Source organism: Manis javanica, chromosome 9 (assembly GCF_040802235.1).
Source record: "Manis javanica isolate MJ-LG chromosome 9, MJ_LKY, whole genome shotgun sequence".
In the NCBI taxonomy this organism is placed as follows: domain Eukaryota; kingdom Metazoa; phylum Chordata; class Mammalia; order Pholidota; family Manidae; genus Manis; species Manis javanica.
The window spans coordinates 109,243,940-109,265,852 of record NC_133164.1 but is presented as its reverse complement, the minus strand read 5'-3'; the positions used below and the strand labels follow the sequence as shown (position 1 = coordinate 109,265,852).

Below are 21,913 nucleotides of genomic sequence, written 5' to 3'. Positions count from 1 at the left end.
CTAAGCTTCCCTTGGCTTTCTGGCCCATCCTTCACCCAGTGTTTCCCAGAAGTACTAGAATGACTTTTCTGATGGATGAGTCTAGGATACAGAATTTATCAGAAAGATCTCAGCCTCTTCCCCTCTCTTTGGGATACATTTATTTGCAAAAAGCAGATATTCTGTTTCCTCTCAAAGCTGTGACTTTTACAGAAGCAGGTGCACAAAGGGGAAAGACAGATTTTCCAGTACAGGCTGTGATGAATAATTAATTTGACTGTAAAATGTATTATGGAAGAACAAAGGGCCAGGAAAAATCAAGACACTTTTGAAGAAGAAAATGAGAGAAGATACGAAGAAGAAAATGTGAAGAAAAAGGGATGAAGACAAACCATAAAGCTACAGTAATTTAAACAGCATGGTTTTGGTGCAGGGTTAGATAAATTTAAAATTAGAATAAAACAAGGAGCCAAAAAACAGAGTCCAGTTATATACACATATAACATAAAAGAAAAGGTTATTTATATGAATAAAAATGAAATTGGAACTCTGTATTATACCATATACCAAAAATCTACCACAGGTGGATTAAAAATTTACATGTCAGTAGTAAAACTTATAAACTTTTGGACAAAAAACACAGATGATATAAGGAAGAATTTATAAAGTTCCTAAAAGCAATCGTCATAAAAGGAAGGATGGATAAATTACATTACAGAAGAATTAGGAACTCAGTTTCATTAAAAGCACCTTACAGAATTAAGAATATAAGATAGAAACTGACAGAAGATATTTGTCTTGAATATAAGTATTAGTATTCTAAACACAAAAGGAATCTCTACAATAAAAATACAAATGCTCTGATGAAAAAAAATGGACAGAACACCTGAACAGGTATTTTACAGAGGAAGAAATGCACATGTTCAAACTCATTAGATAGCAAGGAAATGCAAATCAGTGGCACAATAATACACCATTTTTAAGTTGGCAAAATTGCAAATGTCAAATGTTGATCAGGATATAGATTGACAGATTCTGTCATACAGTTTGACTATGAATTTGACTCTACTTCATAAAGTTGATTGTTTTGCATATGCTAAGTAAGACAGGAATTCCAGTCCTAGGCATATATACTCAAGAGAAAAATCACATGCATGTGTACAGAAGACATGGATAAGAATGCTCATAGGAGCACTGTTTGTAATACTAAAAACAACTCTAAGAACTCAAATGTCCAGTGACAGAAAAATGAGTAGACAAATTATGGTATTTTTTCCTATTTACTATTAGGAAGTAGTAAAAATGACTGCACTACTGCTACATATGACATCAATGAATCCTTATAATACAATGTTTAATGAAAAAGAGCATGTTTCAAAACATTGTATATACACTGTGACAGCTTTTCATAAAGTGTAAAACAATGAAACTAAGTAATAGCTTCTCCTACTTATGAGACAAAACAAACAAAACAGGGGAACAACAGACACAAAATTCAAGAGCAGTCACCTACGAGGGCAGGAGGAAGAAGTGGGGCAAGTACCCTCATAAAGACATCAACGACCAGTTATATTCTGTTTCTTGGTTTGGGCAGCATGGTGGGTTCTAGTGTGATTCAGTAATTAAAATTAGTTAATTGGTTAAGTAAGATGTATTTTAAATAAGGTAAAATAAAACAGTTTCTATAATGGAAGGATTATGATTGTTTCTGTTTCTGTGTTAGAGAAAAGAAAGAACACAGGAAATGAAAAGGTAAATTATTTGTATATTATCCCATCCAACCTTTTAACTCATTAAATATTAATGGTTAAGAATATTGTATACTATAAAAGGCTAAGTAGGGGATACAACACCAGGACATAAAATTGTATTCCTATAAAAACTTTAATAATGCACAGAAAAGAAGACTGGAAGAAATTTATCACTAAGTGAACAATGATCGTATTGAGACAGTGGTATTCCATATTTATTTACCTTTTCTGTTTTCTAAAATTTTTGCAAGGTAATTTACATGACTTTTGTAATTTTAAAACTATTTAAGACTTCATAACTACAAAGGAAAAGACCTTCTAGGGGAATTTCATATTTTGCCTGACCCCTTCATTTCCCCATAAACCAATATGTAATATTTACTAATAAATCAATGAATTTAATTATATTTGCATTATTTACATGGGGCAAATTGTGTGACCATGGTAACTTACTGTTAGAACCTGCAAACATGTCAACTCTCGGTATAATTCAAAGTGTAGGAAATATTTCTTTTTTAATAAAATCATGCCAAGGTACTTACTTGGTTGGAAACTTTAGTTCATCAGCAAAAGTGCTCATATTTTTGTTTTTAATGAATGTAAATATCCATAAATATTCAACAATCTAAATATTCTTATCCATATATCCATATATGTGTATGTTTAAGCTATTACATCAGTGTACCTCCAGAATGGCATAAAAGTTTAAAGATCATTTTGGAAAGAGTAAAACTAATTCTAACTTCTTGATATAAGGGTGACTATTAAAATGTAGTAAATTTCTAAGATGTGCACTAAAATGAATATTAATTGTTATTTAGCAGAAAGGATGTACCCTACATGCTCTCTTATAGGATGCAATCAATGAACTAATGGATTATAAATAACTTCTAATTCAGGCTTTCTTGCCTGCTGAAGGCCCAGTTGTTTAGAAAGAGCCTCCAAGTATTCCTGTGTCATTCCAGGGTTACTTAGGTGTACACGACTGTTTGTTTAAATGAGAACCCGGATCGGTTTCCCCACCATTGGAGGTAAGACAACTCTTTTTGCATAACCACCAGACAGGGCACTACACAAGGTATTTTACACATATTAGGTGGGATGGCACAACAGATTCCAAGCTTTAGCATTACCAGACCAAGTGTGCTTCCAGCCTCTCTGCATATAAGCTGAGTTATCTTGAATAACATATTTGTCCTCTTTGAGTCTGAGTTTCCTCATCTCTAAAATATGTACATTTCTGACTAACTTGTTAGGATTAAAGAGAGAAAGCATCTAGTTTATAATACTGGAGACATGATAAATATTAGCAATTATTTTGTCACCTAATTAGTAGACAGTTGTCTATATTTGCAGTTTTTAAAACACGTAATGAAATACAACAAAAGGATTATTGGCAAAAACAAGTTCTGTTCAAATCTTTAAAAGTGATGAGCTTCATTTAGTTCAAGTGTAGGTAAAGTTTTGTTTGCTTTTCCCCAAACCAAAAAAGCAGTTTGAGATAACTTAATGTTATAATCCTAAGAGGTTCAAGGTGGTGTTTTTGTCAACACAAGTAGAATCTTGTAATATACACATTACACTGTGATGAAGTCAAACACAATACATTTTTTTCAGCAACTCAAAATACCAGAATGAGGACAAAAACTCTTTTTCTGCCGTGTCCAGGAATGAACTAGGTTTTTCTGACAGCATTACATGGCAGGACTTCACATGCATAGTTTTGATTAGAGCAGAAACTAATGCTAAATCATGAAGTAACAGCCACGTTTCCTTGGCTAGGGCCTTCCTCAACAACACTTGAGCTCCTGAACAAAACCTGGTGAGGTACCTGTCTGTCTATACCTAGAAGCAGAAATGGTGGTTGTAGCCTTACTAAAAACATTTTCCCTGTTAAGATGACTAGTAAAAATAGGAATAAAGCCATAGTCTTGCCCCTTAATACATACATTTCTAGAGTACTGATTTTCAAAAAATTTGTTCTTCTTTCACCTTTCTCTCTTGATCATTTTTTGTTTACTCATTATTTTCTATAGGTCTCCATTATTCTTCCATTTTAGAATTGTTCATTTCTCTGGAGAAAGCACTAGCCCAATGTCACAGGTGACTCTCTTTTCACACTCTCTCACATTTCCCCTTGTCCTTCCCTCTTCCTCCCTTGACCACATCTTTGTGGAAATAGTACATGGCTTCCTTCCTTGCCATCAGGCGTCCTTTTGGTTTGCTATTTCTGTGATTTCCTTATGCTCACCCTGTCATGTAAAAACACTCCATCCAGACAAAACAATGCCAGGTATATCCAATCTGTTATAAGTAGTTTACCAACCTCAAAAGGCAAGTGGTTAATTACCATAGCTCTCTGCTTTATACTGTTATTTTCTTCTCTAATGAAATTTTCAGGCACAGAATAATCTAGATTATTTCACTGATGCTGCTGAATTTATGCCAATTCAAAGACCATATGTCAGATAATATAAAATAATAATATTAATAATTTAAAAGAGCCACATTTTGGTTAAGAGTTATTATCAACAAGAGATACATATGAAAGTATTAATGACAAAACATGATGTCTGGAGATTGCATCAAAATAATACAGTGGTGGGGAAAATAGGTAAAACAAGACTAACCACATGTTTTCAGTTGTTGAAGTAGGAAATTAGGAGGCATTAATTATATTATTCTAATTTTATTTGTACTTCAACATTTCTATAATACAAATAATTTATGCTTAATTAAACTGGGTCTCTGTGTGTTTAACTTTATTAAATAAACAGAGTATAATCAAGGTAGGGAATGGTCAAGGAATTGAGGTTTTTATGTGAATAAATTACGCCAATTACAGAGAAACCTGAGAAACCTTATAACATTTAAAATAAACACATACAGTCTTTGCTTTAAAGTAATACAAATCTTGCTTCAAAGTATTTCAAACTTTATATATTTCTAGCTTTTTAACTTAACTCTGGTATTTCACTATAAAACATACAGTGTAGTATGTTAGCTATTAATGTCTTTGTATTCCTAAAATGAATGAAATTGTTTACTTTTAAATAGCTAACTTCATGTCATGTGAATTTCAATAAAAAAATCAGAATTTTTCAATATCTAAACCTAATTCCCAAGTTATTTTTTCACTTATTTTTCCCATACAATTTTTCTTAAGTCCCCAGTAATGATCTAATAAAGTGGAATTTTTAATATACCAATCAAAATTAGAGGTTATAAAACTTGTTTAAAATTTTACAATAGCAAATTGTTAAGCAGATTCAGCTTGTGACATTTTCACTTAAATTTCTTGGTGATCACAGCTGATGAGAAACATTAATAAATCCAATAACATTTTTTCCACACAGCCATTTTTGAAATGTCAGCCATTGCTAATCAATAGACTTCTTTTCTGACTGGTCATAATGGCTCACAAAATGGTCACAATGGCTAATTTTGAGATCTCCTTACAGGTCATACCCATAAAAGCTTGATCCAAATAGCTACTAGTGTTGTGTGCTAATGTTTCTTCATCAAGGAAGGAACTAATTATGTTAATTGCAATAGCCACATTTGTTTATAAGGTGCAAATGATTAAAATGTGAGCCTCTTTTAGATTAACACACCCAAATTAAACTGTATCTTAACTGTACTGACATCTGTCATTCGAACAGATGTAAACTCATAAACCTGACAAAGGACAAGTTGTTTATGTAAGTTTGTTGTGTGACAAGATTTATCAGTCACAGCTCTGCACAGTCACCTTTGATTATAAGCTTAGTGATTTTTTGTGAAACTAAAAATTCACAGCAGAACATACAAAAATTATTCCAATAAAAATTCTCATGAAAATAGTAATATACTCTAATTTGAAGTTGTATGTTAGTCTAAAAATTCCCATTGATAAATGGGCTAAACCATCTACTTAGATGTTTTACTTTAAAGACTTCTTTCAAAGAAATGAAAATTTTTATAAAGCATAAATCACCTAAGACAAAATAATCTTTTCTGTTCATAGTATCTTCTTTTACTTACAATTTTATAAGAATGAGACATAAGAAAGAATTAAACATATTCTTATTTAGCATTTGAAGAAGTTAAGTCTTTTTCAGATTTCAATAAAAGTACATACTGATGTGGTTGTTTTTTATACAATAGCTATTGCTGGATATGGTAGGTGGTTTCTCATAGTAATTAAATGCAAATTAAAAGCTTCTTTGATGTCTAAATGACTAGCTGGTGATGGAATCACATCCCAAAATGTGTGCCGCCAGGATCTGTCCTAACGCTCTGAAGTGAGGCCCAGCAGGAGCTCTGTCCAGGGGCTGACTCATGTGGCACCAGCATTGTCCCCAACAGTGGGTTAGGGGCTAGTTGGTTGGGAGTGGCAGATGGTTCCATTTGTTCTATATTTTCACTCTTTACCAAAATTTAGGTAAATCCTGGCTGGAGATAAGAAGAAAAAATTGTTACTGCATCTGTTGCTTTTACTTCAAAAATAACCAACTCCAGTTGGATGAGAATAAGGAAAAATATGTTAAGTTTGGCTTTAGTGAGTCAATAGAACATTGGTAAGTAGGCTATCTGACTACTTTGTATATGACACAAAGCTTTCTATTAGTGTTTCTATTTTCTTTTCTTTAAAATTAAATTCAAGAAGCTTTTAAAAATGCACTTCATATTTAAAGAAATTCTCAGAAAATACATAGTATATTTATAAACATGTAAGGTCCTTTATATATTTCATGAATCATATGCTGTTAACTGCATATATCTAAATATCAAAAAGAATCAAAGTATTAATACCAAAGGGGTCTAGATTTCTATTTTTCTATCTCAACCAAGTTATCTTAAAATAACAGCACATGAATAATCTTATACTTACCTGATATACTATACATTTTTAACTTTAAAAACATAGTAATACAAGACCTAAGTTTTAAATCAAGCAAATCATTTAAACATTCTTATGTTTACAAACATTATAAATTACAAATTTTATAAACATTTTTAACAACAAGCATTTAAACATTCCTATAAATGCTCCATCAGTAAATATTTGTCATGAAAATCACAGCATACATAAAGTCAGAAATAGAAATGTTTACACATTGTTGAGATACATATAACTTCCTGATACCCACTGGCAGGTGGTTATATCTGCTCTATCACATGACAATCACCCAATCAAAAACACTGAGAATGATCACTGCCACTGGTTGCTAATTTAAAAATTACATATCTTCACTATCACTGCAACTCAGTACATTTCATGAATGATTTGAAACCTCTTTAAATGCTTATAAGTTAGACTCAATATCACAGATTTAACACTCATTATCTTAAACCTATACTGTTCATAAATGTAATGTATTCTGATTTCAGCAAGACATTTGAAGAAATCTCTCAGAGTATTATCATGAATAAGATGGAGAAATATGAGTTGAGTGACATCGCAAAAGGGTTGGTTTAGTACTGAGTTGAAAAATCAAACCAACACAGTAATGTCAAGGCTGATGAGTAGGTGGTTTAAGTCCCTAGACATGCGCTGCAGGAGTCTCTTTGGGCCCAGTCCACAATTAACTAGTAAGCATGTGACAACATAGATGGCTTGTTCCTCATATCCATGGAAAACCTAAGGCTGGAGGAATAACTAATCCACTGGACAGCAGAGAAAAGATTCCTAGTCTGGATGTTGGGCTGAAAGCAACAAGGTATAAATCAAAAAGGATAAATAAATAGCAAGTCTAATTTCTAAACTGGGAAGGCTTGAATTAACAGCACTTCATATAAAAATGGAATTGAGGTGATTTCAAATTTAGTAGCAGTAAAAAATGTGGGATGCCTTCTAAAGAAGGTCAACTTAATTTTAGAACTATAGTATCCAGATAAAGGAAGGTAATAGGCCCATAATACTTGGACTGGTCTGCTAGTGGCAGCATGGTCAATTCTGGGTGCCAGTGTCTAAGGAATATTACTGATAAACGGGAGTAGGTACAGAGAGCTGTAAGGGGAAAGGTGTAGAAATTACATGAGAAATTGCAGAAGGACAAAGAGAAGACATGGAAGAAGAAATTCTCTCCTTCACACATACATATATGTATACACGCACACAAGAACAAAACAAAGAAAATATGGAAGCAATGAGAGGGAAAGTAGGGAGCCCCACAACTGCATAGGTGTGTTTGGTGGGAGCATCCTAAAGAGACCTCCAGTGAGCCACACCCTTGTATCATCCCCTCCTCTTGAGTGCGGGCAAGATCTGGGACTAGCTTCTAACAAATACAAGATAGCAAAGACATGGGATGCCCCTCCCATAAGTAGACTATGTTGTATGGCACTCTGAGGATTAGATTACAATGACCATGTACTAGTTCCCCCACTGACTTTGAGGAAGCAAGCTGCTATGACGAGAAATGCCTCAAGAAAGGGCCACACGGCCCTCCTTGCAGGGAACTGTGCAAACTGAGGACCTCAGTCCTACAGTTGCAAGAACCGAATACTGCCAACAAGCACGTGAGAATGCAAGAGGACCCCAAGCCTCAGATGAGACTTATCCCTGGTCAGCATTTTGACTGCACTGTGAGACCCACAGCAGAGGATATAGCCAAACCATGCCTGGACAACCTAATCCCCTGAAACTGAAAAATTATTTTTAAACACAACACTTGTAATTTATTATGTAGCAATAGAAAAGTAGTCATCATGCAAGCAGATGTTGGCTAACCTTTATGTTCAGTGATACAGTATGAGGAATTCCTTGCAATGGGTAAAAGATCTAACTAGTAGATTATGAATCAGATCTTTCCAACTCTATGAGAATATAGCAAAAATGGGTGTGTGGAATTTTTATATGGCACATGAATGACACTAAGATTTTCTACACTGAAATCAGAATATAGCACTTATACAACAACATAACTCATTTTACCTCAATTGACAATTGTAAATGTAAACATTCATTTTATTGGAATATTTAATAGTAAGTAAGAATTACCTTGTCTTAATTGTAAATCTAGAGGGCTTTAAATAATCAAAATGCTTTAAATGAACTTAAATACCATTCCAAGAAAAGCAGCTTAGAGTATTAAATTTTGCTTTGTTATTTTGTGTACCTGCTTCTTGGGGTGAGTTGCATGACCTTAGTTCAGGCCCACATCAGCTGTCACCTATACTACTGCAGAATCCTCCTCCTAACTGGTCTCCCTGCCCTGTCACCCCCACTTACTCCAGCATTAATCCCCAATTTATTCAGCACGAATAGCCAGAGCTTTTGTACAAATGGCATATCAGATTACATCTCTACCTGGCTTTAAACTCTTCAGCAGTTCCTGGATGTCCCCTAAATGAGGATAAAGCAGCTCACCTGACACACAAAGCCTTTCTTCGCTGGGCCTCCCCTTTAGCATCATCTCTTGTCAGTCCTGGCCCTGCCTCACTCTATACAAGTTCATGGTGAGCCACTTACATTTCCCCCAAAATGCTACACCACTTGTTGCTTTCCCCCTCCAAAGCCTTGACTCCAACTTGGAAAGATTTCCTTATTACCATTACCCACCCACCCACCCCTACCTTTGTGCCTGGCTAGAATTCAAGTTCAAAGATGCCCAACTAGTGTGTCATAAACCCCTCGCAAGGAGTCAGCAGGCCTGTCTCGCTACACTGAAGACCATGCTTCTGAAGGAACGGACACTTGCCAGACACACCACTGCACTACAAAGAGCGAATGCCACTTCCTGCACATTCAATAGTGAAAGGTGAGCTGGGCCATCAGCCAGGCCCTCTGAAGGATCATCTGTTTACTGGAATGTACAAAACTTCCACAGGAATATATATCGGCAAGTCAGACACACCTTAGCATCACAAGGACCAAAGGCGTAAAGCACTGTCACCTGGAGATGACTTGGAGGGAGCACTATGGCACTACGGCCACCACGGACAGGTGTGTTCACTGTCTTGGCAAATCTTGGGCTGTAGTGCTGGGATTTTCTTTGCAGACTGTTCTCTGTTTTTCAGAAATTTCCTTCCCTAATCTGTAAGTCAGTTGAGAAATTCGTCATGAGAAAATAGTGAGGCATTAACAAGGATACTTGTGCCAGTAATGACAGCAACAAGGAATGTCAACTCAAATTCTAAAAAACCTGAATTTATTCTGAGAAAGAGCTTCCATGAACAGAAGAATGACCTATTTCACTGGGTGTTGTATATAATGAAAACCCAAAGAGTATAAATGTCATTTTATGATGAACTGTAAATATCTTATACTAAAACACTAAAAATATATTGGGTGATGGATGGTAACAAAATCAACACAACTGAAACACTGTGATAAAACTCAAGTCTGTGGGAAAGCCTGGGGCACCTGTTCAGATTCGCACTTTTTCTTCTAAGTGCTTCCAAATCATATTTAAAGTCCACTGTAGAATTTTGGTATATCTGAAAGGTATACTAACCGGTTTAGAGATTTTTAGATCCGATTTATCCCCATTGTCGAAAATACAGGCTTCTGTCCACCTGCAGATTTCCACTTTCACTCTCCCCATTCTCTTTTTCAGAATTAACCAGGAGTGATTCTGCTATCACTGCAGCGAGTTTTCATCACCCTTGCATGCAGTTCACTAGATCGTGAAGAAAAACTAGCTTAAAATACCTAGGTTCCCTTTGCTCTTGCCCTCACGTCAACGTAACGTCAGTGTCCCAGCCCTCTCTCCATCCTGTGCTGCCTCACACCGTCCTGGGACTCTCTGGTCATCCTGGAAACACAGCCAGGAACAGAAAGGGTGGCTGGGAAGGTGGTGGAAACACACACTGGTTCCTATTCACTCTGGCTTGGACTCAGTGACGTTATTTTATGTCACCTTTCACTATCACCTTTGACTTTGTGCCCCCTTGGTCTACTTTTTAAAATTTTTATATTTTCGAATTTAGTTTTTATTTTGTGAAAGTATAAGTTGTTTGTGTCCTCCATGTGAGTATAAAAAAGTGGAATTCTCTCAACCCCATTCCTGTCTTCCACTCTTCAAAAACAATCACTTTTGGCTCTTTCAGAAAATCCTGTTAGGACATTCTAAGTTTTCAGCTTTGAGCTTACCTTTAGGCTTATGCTTTCCTAATACAGTCGATGAAAATTGGGATCTTCACATATATACAACTTACTTGCACATGTCACACATACACACATACCCCCCACATTCACACACACTGCTGTTTTCTTTCTGTTTTTATATCGGTTATAATATAACCATGATATTACAGCTAATGTTTGTACTTCCATGATGACGTGCATGCTCTTCACAGCTCAGCCAGGTGCTTTAGCAATCATGATGCTTTTCAGTACTACGTTCTTTTTTCCTCCAGCAGTTAATAATTGTCTTTGTTATTGTTGTTTACCTGGTTTTCTGTCTGTTTCAACAATTTACCTGTAAACTCTCACCCAGCTGTGTAAATCTGGAATATAAGAAAGCAGGCTAGGATCAGAAATCAAGCCAGCCTGGGAGGAAAACAGCTGGCTAGGTATCTGGAACACCATCCAAAGCATTCAAGGAAACCTTAGTGAAGTTAATCCAATCATTGATTGAGACTCTTCCCATGAGCAGGGACTGCTAGCCCTTAAAATACAAACACTTGTCATGTCATCCTGAATTCTCTTCTCCATGCAATCCTCAGAGTGGCTAGGTTCCCGAAGTTATGGTCCTAAAAGGCGCCAACTCACAAAACAGTGAGATTTTTGCAAGCAGAAAATGCGCCAGAGCTTATAAGATAGGTTGTCTGGTCACTGGATCACTGGATCTTAGGCTCCCTCTCTTGGTTTACTCCCTTATTTTGGTGGAGCATCTCTTCCACTAGTTCCTAATGAAAGAACTTGGGAGGTACATTTTTGGGGGTCTTGTATTTCTGAAAATGTCCTTATTCTACTGTCATATTTTATTGATATTTTGCTGTGGTATACCTTGTTCAATTTTTGAAACTCTTAAAAACTGAGCTAATAGTTAAGTATCCTTTCTATGTCTGAAAGCTGCATTAAATGTTCCTCCTTTTTCTTTCCTGGCAAGACTATTAATGGTGGTATGGTGAAGATTCTCTTTTATCCTTTAGGTTTTATCATCTTCTCATTCTCTCTCTCCCTCCCATTCCTCACCCAATACTACTAGCCAAACACAGGTGTGAATATGTAAATTGACTCTCTCTTAGCTACGATAAGTATAAATAAATATCTTCTTTTAAAGACATCATAATTTCTATTTCATCAAACAATTCATTATCCTTGGTCAGATTCAATTCAGACAATAATTGTGGTACAAATAAGCTAACATAAAGGTGCTTAAGAAATTATAATAATTCATCAATATTTAATGAGCCAGCTTTTAGAAATTACTGAAAATTTGCATTCAAGCTTGGATGCAGCTTATTTCTCTAGCTATAAAGTACAATTTTACCTAGTGAACTTATATCCCCTGCAGTGATCATCAGACTACATAAAGTAAACATCAATTCATCTAAAAGAACTTATTTATAAATGATTTATAAGTTCTTTACAAATCACTTATTCTATTAAAGAAAATCATGTCAGGATGATGGAGATAATGAGGTATAGGGAAGGAAGAAGGCATGTAATATTTCTTGAGCGTTTATGTGCCAGTTCCTCTGCTAAGGAGGTTTCGTGCATCAATCATTTCAACCTGACAACCATCTTATATCTTCATATTTCAGGGGAAAAACCTGACGCTTGGCACAGTCAAGTAACTTGCACAAGGCCACATGGTAAATAAGCAGGGAAGCTGGGATGTGAGCATGGGCAATGGGGCACTAGAGCCTGTGCTACAACCGTATTTATTCTAAAACATCCTAAAATATACTTGCTATTGCAGACCAGCTTTTCCTCTAGCTGATCTGAATCTGTTCCATTTTGTTTCCCCATTTCCCTATTAAATCTACAGACCACTCTTAGGCACACATATGAAATGTAAGTTTAACATTACAGTACCATGACTTCATTAAACCTCTGTGAATAACAGTTCTTCAGGTAAAAATTTCCCAACAAACAATAAACACAACCAGTCATCAGTCTTGCCCTTTGGAGGATAAATGTCACTCAGTGTCTTGTAAGTGCTCAACATCCAGTAGGTGCTCAAAAATGCTTGTTGAACGAGAAGAAAAACCATGGAAACAGAGTTCAACATATCAGGCATGAAGCCAATATATTTTACTCAACATTTAAAATCGCTGTTTAATAATAAACACTGCTTTACACTTATATGTAGTCCAGAATGTAAAATCTGCTCCATTCCACAGTAATGTGTGTGACCCGACCTGATAACAGACAGACCCTTGCCCCTGGGTGGTGCCGCCGGTCCATCCAGCCAGGCCATTCTTCTCGGCCGCCACAGAGTCTTCGAGTCTAAGTCTAAAACGAACAGCTTTGGCTCAAAAGCTTTTCCCATTTCTGTCTATCTCTGCCACAAATGCAGAATTACTTCATAATTAGTTCCTACACTTAACTAATCGCCAGTGCTTGGAATTCTCCTAGAAGTTTATCAAATGTGATATGTATTTGCAGTTAATGTGTAAATACACAGCCTCTCTCTAAAATTAGATCATCAGCTCCTCAACTGACACTTGCTTTATTAAATCTTCTCTAGAATATGCTGATAGAACGATGCAAAGTGCATATGAAGATTTTTGTTGATGAAACCTGAATATTCTTTACACTTCTTTTAGGTGGTACCAGTGACACTGAGAAAAATATATATAAAAAGGGCAAACAAAGAACGAGTAGCTGGTTCAGTTTCTCTGAATCCTTTTAAATTAGGTTTGCTTCATTTAATTCACCTATCTTTATTTAGGATATATAGATTTTTTCAAAGACAAATACGTATTCTCACCTGATTTTTATCCTACCTATCAGACAGGAGAACTCTTTCTAATATATCACATGAGGGAAAAATACGTTCAGGTTTATGATTGTACCTCAAATACTTTCACTTGTGATTAGAAATCTCAAATTACTAATAAAAGCCTTTAATGGTTGATAATCAGTTTTACTCTAATAAAATCATGGAAAACTCAAGGACGCTAGTTAATTTAATTATCTTTTTGAGTACTAAAAGTGATATAAAGATTCAGGAATAACTACTTCAAAACCTCACATCCATTTTAAAACCTGTTTTTCTCCTTTAACATGGTTTGCACAGTAAAAGTAATCATTCACAAGTATGACATAAAGTCGGTGAATTATGAGACATTGTTGTCATTACTTTTGTGAATTACAACTTTTGGTCATATGGGTTTGATATCAATTATGGGGCAATTCATGTAATATACAGATATATAATAGTGTGACACAATCTAATGCAATTCATTCTTATCCGTGAGGTATTATTACACAGCTCACAAAAGGCCAAACTTTAAGTTCATCCTGAAGGTTATTCACTCATAGGAAAGGCTTTTTTTTTTTTAACAGCTCGTACATTCTTACCCAACTAAGCATTTCTGCTTTTTCTTATGTAGTCAAAGTTTATCAAAAAAATATAGAATATTAAATCTGAAGATCAAACACTAAGACTTTGTGATCTAGTACTGTACATGTGCTAGTGCATTTACATGTGTGGTTTCATATGAGCATTAAAAAATTTTAATTTTATCTAGAAAATATGTGAAATTGTCTTCCTATACCATCTATGTTTACTTTTTAAGAAAACAGCAAGTCTTTTCTTCATATATGAAATATTTCCTTGTACAATATAAAAAATTGAAAAATACTCAAAATTAAAATGGAAGTTTCTGTACCATCCAAAGAGAAAATGTTGTATCACAATGAATACATTTGTTTCTTTCTTGCTATTGTTAGGTTTTTTTAAAAAAATGACCTGGCTTCAAACAAACTACTTCCATTTTAAGAACATACAATCTGGAGACAGATTGCCTGGATTCAAATCCTGACTCTACCACTTCCTATCTGTAGGCTTTATGTGAAAGTTACTTAACTATTTTGTGCTTCATTTTTCTCTCTTGTAAAATGGAAGTGATAATGAAGATTTAATACAATGAATTGCCGAGAGGATTAGTAAGAGCCTATAACATGGTCTAACACATACGAGGTACTCAATAAATGAAAGCAAGTTGTTATAATTCCAGACTTTTAAATGTGTTTTTTTAGATGAGTGTACTAAGATAATGTCAATTACTGTTTATTTGATCAACCCCTTGCAGAAGCAGTATATGCAAACAGCCCATATATACACACATTTGTACTACTTATACTTACAGTCTTATATCACAGCATTCCTCAATAAAGAACAAATTTAAAGAGAATAAAGAAAAAATGATTTTTTTTCTAAAGGAATTTCTGAGTCTGAATTCGAATAGCAAATGTACATTTGAAATAATAAGATATCCGGCAATTATCAGGCTTATTTATGTCTGATATCATAAGTAGTAAAGGTGGACTGTGATGTCATCTCAATCAACATTATAAAAAGAAAAGTGCCATTATTGGGAGATATCATTATGGAAGATTGATTCAGTGCCAATGTGAGAGTTTATTTAAAGTAATTTGTGTTATAGCACCTCTATTACTTTACATTTAATTAATTTAAATATAAAAACACTTTCTTAGTCAAAATATACCAATATTAAGTAGAGTTCCCATTTCAAAATGTCTAAGACAATTTTAAAGAGAAATTGAATACTCAAATGGTACTTATTAGCCATCTTCTGTCCTTGTTCAAAAGAAGGAGGCAAGTGCAAGCCAAGCCTTTAAACATAAGATTAAACATATTAAATCTTGAACACATTAAATTTTCAATGGATAATAAGAAGCAAGTTTTTCTCAGTACTAAATAAGTGATTGCAGACACTTGGGAATGATACAAAAACACTATGTATACCATCACATGATTCCACACTCTCATTCTCAGTGGCATAAATGTCAGGCCTCCTGAAAAAACTGCATTTCTCTCCTTCCTACGAGCATCTCCCAAGTTCACCATCTCTGCCCCCCAGTACAAGCCATCTTGCTTCTCCTTGCAGGGGGCTACCAAGCCCACAAAACAACAAGCCCCTTGGACAACGGCTACACTGACATCTCCAGCTCCAGGAAAACCGCAAGGGACTTTGGTTTTCCTTGACAGAGCTGAGCCTAGAAGTGAGATGGCACAGCTCCCAGGGCAGTACGAGAGATATTCACAGAGGGGAGAAAAGTGTCACTAAGGTGAGAGCAACCAAACAGGGCTTCACAAACATATAAGAAACTAAGACCATGGTCCGTAAGCACACCTCCACCCTCTTAGTCAATGCGGATCACAGAGAGGGGCTCAGAATTCTAAGAGTCTATTTCTCTGCTTGTGCATCCCACAATAGTATATTCCACCTTCTAAGTTACAGAGCACATTTGTCCCAGGTATTCTATCATATCTTCTCATTTAAACCCAATTGATCACATTATTTGCCTAATTTTGAAGATGTATTATTTTCTAAGAGAAGAAGACATTTAAATGAGAATCAACAGTTACTAATTCAGAAAAGCTAATTATGCTCTTGAATCTAGTCCAAGTCTCATTTTCACAATATCAAGAGATACTTTGTCTGGAAATGAGCCTATATTCCCTCACTATTCTGTTACAAGTGCTTTTTGAGCCATTAAATACACACTAAGAAAACAAGGGGAGGTTAAGGAATACACACTAAGAAGAGGGGAGGTATACACACATACACACTATATAAGAATAGGAAATATATATATATATTTGGATTTTATATATATATATAAATAAATTAATAGTATATAAGGAATGCTATTTGAAATGTGAGTTATCTTATGGATTCATAAATTCAATCATCCAATAAACAGTTTTTGAGGCCACACCATGTATCAGGGCACTATTCTAGTGGTGGAAATATAAAGAGATAAAGTCCCATGCCCACACATGACTCACAGAGGGCAAGTGAAATGGTCACTCAACAGTATTACAGAACACAGCAGGAGGGCATGTTCATGAACTGGGAGATCTTCTGTAAGGGGAATCCAGAAGGGCTTCAGGAAGATGGTGACACTCCGGCTGTGTTTGAAGGGAACCCTCAGAAAACGTCACTAAATGTGAGAGCCTACCAAGCAGAAGGAGGGGCACAGGCAAAGCATGAGTCATGGGACAGCAGAAACCTCTGGGGAAACAAGTTCAGTATTGATAGAGCAGCCGACGGAGCTGGAGATGGGGCCAGTCTTTGAAGAGCCCTACACATATTGCTAAGGTGTTTGGATTTTGTGCTATAATCAATGGGAAGCCATTAAGCAGCAGCTAATGAGGACGAAGGTTGCTGTATTGGCTTCTGAAACACTCAGAGTAAGGGACGGCATGAAAGAGAAGAGCCAGGAAATGCAGACAGGGAGACAGCTGTGGGAAAATTTGATAGAAACACGAAATAGAAAAAAAAAATCAAAGTCTGGATCTAGGTATTCTCTATGGAAACGGAGAAGAGGAAAATCATAAGGAGATATTTAAGAGGTGAATTTACAAGATTTGGTATGTGGATACTGTTGGAAAGATTATTCCTTAGTTTCTACTTTGGGATGTTGAATGGTTAATGGTACCTTTTGTGATGCCTTTAAATGAGATATAAATATAAAAGAAGATGAGTTTTAGTAAGGAATGAATATGAGCTCACTTTGGACATTACCAAGTATACTATCTTACTTTCTAAGCATAGAGCAGAGGCCTTATAATTAGTAAACTAGAATAAGACTTCATCATGGCTCCCTCTCCCTCTCTCATTCTTATTTTACAATTAACTTGTTATTCGAATTCATACCAGAGATTTTCTCCTTTAGAAAAAAAAATCATTTGTTCTTTTAATATTCTTTTTTAAATTAGTTTTTTAATTTATTAGTTCTTTAAACTCAATCATTTAATTTAGGAGAGGGAGCAAAGAAGAAGTCTTATTCTAGTTTACTAATTACAAGGACTCTGGCTCTATGCCTAGAAAGTACTTTTGATTTCTAAATACATAATGCCCCAAGTTTTGTTCTTTGGGACTTACTTCTACCATAACAGGATGAATTTCCTACCTTTCTGTCAAAACAAATGTATAAACATTTTATGAATAGGGCCCCTAGTAAATGGTAAAACACACAAACCATTGTTCAGTCTGACTAGAAGTCCCTTTAGCTCTCTCTTTTACATGCTAGAGATGTTGATTCTAGTGTATGAATATATGTCAAGGTGTCAGTTTTATACTGATAACTTCAAAAAGCAAAGTAGAAGAGTAAACACTGCATTTCAAATGTATGCAATAAAATAACTGTTCAGTAATAAACACTACTTGTATTTGCAGTCTTAACATCACTGTAGCATTCCTAAATAAAAAACAAATTTAAAAAGAATAAAGAACAAATGACTTTTTTTCTAAAGGAGAGAATCTCTGAGTGTGAATTCGAAAAACAAGTTTGCATTTTAAATAATAAGATAGCAGCAATTACCAGACTTCTTTATGTCTAATATCATAAGCAATAAAGGTGGACTGTGATATCATCTCAGATTTCAAAAGAAAATGAAAACATGCCCAGTTTCAATGTGTTTGAGAATGTCAGGCACTGTGGGGTGGCACTTAAGATAGCACATAAGCTTGAAGTTGGGGTGTAGTCATTGTAAGCCCCAGATTTATCACTAGTTATGTATGTGACCTTATAAAAGTGACCTCTCTGAGCTTGTTTCCTCATCTATATATCTGAAAAACACCAGCATCCACTTCAAAGAAATACTCTAAGAATCAAGTGCAAAGTGCGTGGCTAGTATGCTTTGCCAAAAAAGCAAACTGTCAATGGGTATTATTTTCAATTTCTCTTATTCTTTTCTACTTTTTCTTTTCTTCAAAGTGTTTCCTCTTTTTTTATAAATTAAATTTAAATTTTACAAAAAATATAACAAAGCCCACACCTATCTGAACCCACATATCTTTGCTGCTTTTGTTGTAAGCAGTTGAATCTGCCAACTGCGCTGCTGATCTACTATCAAGCTGTCTCTTTTTGACAATGTCAGTGACTCCTGACCCTTTATCACTGTTATGTGGTCAGCGTGTCCTTGCTGTACTGAACAAGGCGCAGGACACTGCAGTATGACCTTCAGAAGAATACACTGACTTTATTAAAGGGATCCATGCAGATTTGTGAATGAAACCCTTTCAAAAATTTTTTAACCACAATTAGGGGGAGGTTGTTTTCAAATGCAGCATTTAGGGAGTACATAGCTTCACCCCCACTTAGAATGTCATCCTTTACCATGATGAAAATACATAAAGATAATTAACAAAGTCACCTAAAAGGTTTACTTTAAAAAACAGATGATCTAACATATTTCTATATAAGTCAGTTTTTAGTGAGATTTACTCCATTAACATAATATCATACTGAAAATGAGAACACATTATTTACAAATATTGATTATATATCTAAATAAACATATAAATTACAATACTAAAAATGAAAATTTACATACAAAAGCAAACACACAGGTATAGAATAATATTCATGTGACACTGAAATTATAAAATTATCTAAAAACAATACCATCCTTTTTAAAGGAAATGCTATTAGTTTTGTTAAAACAGATTTTAAATATACAACATATTGCAAATCCTGGGGGGGGGGAACCAGCATTTCCCAGGCATACTGTACAATATTACAAAAAATACATGAAATACATTTAGAATTTTTTTCTACATAAACAGTGTTAATCTGTGAAATAGCTAATATGGCCTTAATATGTAATTTAAAACATTTGGTTAAAGGAAAGAATTTGATGAACCTTCAGATACAATGCTAAGTAAAACTGAGTGTGTGTGCTGGCCAAGGCACACTGGCATTACTTTGTAGAGCAGATCAATAGATATTAGCTTTAAAAAGAAAGATATAGAAAGAAACTGCAGCATATTTTGTAAATGACAGGGTGAAGGTCTAAATTGTCTCAATCAAGACTCAATTTTTTCTTCCCAGTTTTTCCAGCTGTTCTCTTCCAGTTAAGACTCTTCATTTCAAATAAATTTAATTAGTTCCAATTGATCATAGCTAACACTTACACAGCTTTCTCCATCCATGCTTCTTTACTCTTAGGAGACAAACACTGACAAAGGCTGTGATTCAAGAATTATAAGAGAACATTCATACTTCATTCTCATCCAAAGAAAAATGTCAAAAATGACTAATCTGCCTATTGTAAAAGCACTAAATTATAGCTCATATTTTAATTGCTATCTTGGTCAGTTGTTCAATTAAGTTAATTGAAGAATTAAGTCCCAGATTGCTACAAAAATAAAATTAATACAACTCTGCCTATTAGCTTAACTACAGTTTCCAAATAAGAACTGATTCAAAAGACAGGCAAATCTCTCTGTCATTATATAATTTCGATTTATTTTATGATGAGATGTTAATAGTAATTCCTTTTAAATAACCAGAAAAAAACAAACAGATTTTCAAAGTGAATGGCTAACCTGGCCAGATTTCCCTGTTGTACTGCTTGTGCTCTATAACGCTGATTATCCCAAAATAAGATTATTGTGCTTGAAACAGGTTTCTCTCAATGCATCTACCATATTTTTCATAATATAATTTATATAGGATTCTAGTCAATAAAAAGAAATATGGTTTTCTTCTAAACCCTCACAAAAATCTATACCACATCTTAATCAAGTCACACAATCTAAGGTAACTGAACGATCTACAGACTGCTGTTTGCTAGCTGCTTTGATGACATGTTAAGGAAGCCTTTTTTACTTATTTAAATTCTTTGAACATTCTTGCTCCTAGTTCCCATGGCATGAAATGAATAAATCAACTGATAAAACCCATTTGTCACATATGCTGAAACAGATTAAAATATAGTTTATGTAGCAGTAATGGACTCTCCAAACTACATTTTTACTTTTAAGTTCTTGATTTTTTAACAATAAAATAAAAGCAGTCAAATGCCATAATGCTGTTTCATGACTTTGATAGTACATAATTCAAAATTTCAAGGTACTGATTTAATAATGCTTACTTTAGTGTTCAAAATTCAGCTTTTATTCCAGAATGCAAGTTGAATTATTCTACTATTGCAAAGGCAACTTTTTTTTATTGGAATATAGCTGATATACATTATTATATTGGTTTCAGATGTACAGCATAATGACTCGATAATTACATACATTACTAAATGCATGCCACGGTAAGTGTAGTTGCCACAACATTTCTTCTATGAATTGAACCATTACTTTTTATAGACTAGAAGGTCTTTAAATTTTATGGGAATGAAAACATCTACATATTACCTCAAAAAGGAAGGAATACTGAATAAAGCAAGAACTAGTTTTAAAAAATCTGAAAATGAAATGATTTTCTTGAGTAGCTATAATTTGTGAAATACAAGTGACTTTCAGAAAAGTTGGAAATTTCTGAAATCATTTCTATTAAATCTAAGTTTTGGTTTTTTAATTGATGTACTGATACAACAAAAAGGAAAAGTTACAACAGCTACCACCATCAACGCATTTTTACTGAAAACCAGACGATGGCCAACTTAGCCAACTACTTATATGTAGCAGCGGTACAAGACTACAGGTTTTTAAAAACAGGCTCTGCAAATTTTCAAGGGGGACCTTTGGGCTCCCTTAACTTTTTCTCATTGATAAAATTTTCAAGGCATTTAGGGGATAACAGTAAAGAATGGTACTGCCACACAGAGATTTAAAATAAAAAAAAAAAACCTTTCCTTTAACTATTTTCTTCCTCTCATCTTTGTTGAAAATTTTAATGACATTTTTGGGACATGCTTCTTTTCAAATTATTGGTTACTAATAAATTAATATTTGTTGCTTTACAACAATTATAGACTTACATGGTCAGATTTAACCATATCAACCATCCACACCAAATACCAAAGTTTGACATTCTTAATATGCACAAAAATATTTATATTAGGTTGTTCTTATCCTTCATGCACTAAGAGAAACAGCTGAATGCATTTGGAGATACAGTAGTTGAAACTGATTTAAGTCTATAAAAAGATAGGCTGAGCACATATGCTAATATGGCTTTCCTAAATTTTACTTTATATCTGGTTATATGATAATACAAATAAGAATGTTCAATCTCCAAACAATGTAAATAACTTTAAAAGCACTTATGTATGGTATAGGTACAAAGACTATCTGTAAGTTTCCTTACA

The 21,913-nt window shown here is 34.6% G+C and overlaps 1 protein-coding gene across 4 annotated transcripts in view; it reads right to left on the bottom strand.

Annotated features, from left to right (window-relative positions):
* Positions 1–21,913, bottom strand: part of WDR7 (WD repeat domain 7) — a 354,103-nt gene that overhangs the window by 168,170 nt on the left and 164,020 nt on the right. The gene's annotated exons all lie outside the window — the stretch shown is intronic.